The 2,500-nt window shown below is 63.0% G+C and overlaps 1 non-coding gene across 1 annotated transcript; it reads left to right on the forward strand.

The window, feature by feature from the left end:
• Positions 1-983: 983 nt before the first annotated feature.
• Positions 984-1,101, forward strand: LOC141979860 (5S ribosomal RNA). The gene has a single exon (XR_012637249.1). It is a non-coding gene; the product is annotated as a 5S ribosomal RNA (ribosomal RNA).
• The last annotated feature ends 1,399 nt before the right edge of the window (positions 1,102-2,500 follow it).

Raw genomic sequence — 2,500 nt, forward strand, 5'->3', positions numbered from 1 at the left:
CCCGGGGGGACTTAGACTTTTTTTCAGCCTTTTCCTCCGGGTTGACCTGGTGTCCCGGGGGGACTTAGACATTTTTTTCAGCCTTTTCCTCCGGGTTGACCTGGTGTCCCGGGGGGACTTAGACATTTTTTTCAGCCTTTTCCTCCGGGCTGACCTGGTGGCCGAGCGTCTCGCCGTCCGCGGCCGGAGCTAGAGATGCCCCCCCCCCCCAGGCCAGCCTGCGAAGCCGCGGCCAGGATCGGGCCCCTGGAAGTCTGACTAAAAATTTTCACCGACCCCAAAAACGGTTAGGGGGGGCCTCATAAAGCCTCCGGAGCGGAAAAAAAAAAAAACGGAAAAAAGGATCGGGCCCACCCGAGGCAGGGGAGTCAGTAAGGGAAAGGGGACGAGGCGGCCCGGAGCCGGGTGCCGGCGGCCAGGATCGGGCCCCTGGAAGTCTGAAAAATTTTTTTCACCGACCCCCAAAGTGGTATTGGGGGGGGCTCATAAAGCCTCCGGAGCGAAAAAAAAAAAACGGAAAAAAGGATCGGGCCCACCCGAGGCAGGGGAGTCAGTAAGGGAAAGGGGACGAGGCGGCCCGGAGCCGGGTGCCCAGAGCCGGGTGCCCGCGGCCAGGATCGGGCCCCTGGAAGTCTGAAAAAAATTTTTTCACCGACCCCCAAAGTGGTGTTGGGGGGGGCTCACGAAGCCTCCGGAGCGGAAAAAAAAAAACGGAAAAAAGGATCGGGCCCACCCGAGGCAGCGGAGTCAGTAAGGGAAAGGGGACGAGGCGGCCCGGAGCCGGGTGCCCGGAGCCGGGTGCCCGCGGCCAGGATCGGGCCCCTGGAAGTCTGAAAAAAAAATTTTCACCGACCCCCAAAGGGGTGTTGGGGGTGGGCTCATGAAGCCTCCGGAGCGAAAAAAAAAAACGGAAAAAAGGATCGGGCCCACCCGAGGCAGGGGAGTCAGTAAGGGAAAGGGGACGAGGCGGACCGGAGCCGAGTGCCTACGGCCATACCGGACGGAAGGCCCCCGATCCCGTCCGATCTCGGAAGGTAAACCGTCCCGGCCTGGCTAGTACTTGGATGGGTGACCGCCTGGGAATCCCAGGTGCCGTAGGCAGCTTTTCCCGCTGCGAGCCAGCTCTCTCCTTTTCTGGGGAACAAGGGCAGGGTCGCCCTGCCAGGGGCCCTGGGGCTGAAGTCCCTGCCGGCCACCAGGTCAACCCGGAGCCTGCCCCTCTGCGGCCAGCAGGTCAACCCCATACCGGCAGGGGGTTGACCTGGTGGCCGGGAAGCAGAGCGGCCAGCAGGTCAACCCCATACATTCAGCGGGTTGACCTGGTGGACGGGAAGGAAAGCGGCCAGCAGGTCAACCCCATACTTTCAGCGGGTTGACCTGGTGGCCGGGAAGGAAAGCGGCCAGCAGGTCAACCCCATACATTCAGCGGGTTGACCTGGTGGCCGGGAAGGAAAGCGGCCAGCAGGTCAACCCCATACATTCAGCGGGTTGACCTGGTGGCCGGGAAGGAAAGCGGCCAGCAGGTCAACCCCATACATTCAGCGGGTTGACCTGGTGGCCGGGAAGGAAAGCGGCCAGCAGGTCAACCCCATACATTCAGCGGGTTGACCTGGTGGCCGGGAAGGAAAGCGGCCAGCAGGTCAACCCCATACATTCAGCGGGTTGACCTGGTGGCCCGAAAGCAAACCGGCCACCAGGTCAACCCGGAGCCTGCCCCCGCGGGCAGGGGCCAAGCGGACCCCCCTCCGCCCGGGCTTGCCCTGCTCCGAGCCGGGGCTTAATCCCCGTCCGGCCACCAGGTCAACCCGGAGCCTGCCCCTCTGCGGCCAGCAGGTCAACCCCATGCCGGCAGCGGGTTGACCTGGTGGCCGGGAAGGAAAGCGGCCACCAGGTCAACCCCATACTTTCAGCGGGTTGACCTGGTGGCCGGGAAGGAAAGCGGCCACCAGGTCAACCCCATACTTTCAGCGGGTTGACCTGGTGGCCGGGAAGGAAAGCGGCCAGCAGGTCAACCCCATACATTCAGCGGGTTGACCTGGTGGCCGGGAAGGAAAGCGGCCAGCAGGTCAACCCCATACATTCAGCGGGTTGACCTGGTGGCCGGGAAGGAAAGCGGCCAGCAGGTCAACCCCATACATTCAGCGGGTTGACCTGGTGGCCGGGAAGGAAAGCGGCCAGCAGGTCAACCCCATACATTCAGCGGGTTGACCTGGTGGCCGGGAAGGAAAGCGGCCAGCAGGTCAACCCCATACATTCAGCGGGTTGACCTGGTGGCCGGGAAGGAAAGCGGCCAGCAGGTCAACCCCATACATTCAGCGGGTTGACCTGGTGGCCGGGAAGGAAAGCGGCCAGCAGGTCAACCCCATACATTCAGCGGGTTGACCTGGTGGCCGGGAAGAAAAGCGGCCAGCAGGTCAACCCCATACATTCAGCGGGTTGACCTGGTGGCCGGGAAGGAAAGCGGCCAGCAGGTCAACCCCATACATTCAGCGGGTTGACC

Source organism: Natator depressus, chromosome 28 (assembly GCF_965152275.1).
Source record: "Natator depressus isolate rNatDep1 chromosome 28, rNatDep2.hap1, whole genome shotgun sequence".
NCBI lineage: Eukaryota > Metazoa > Chordata > Testudines > Cheloniidae > Natator > Natator depressus.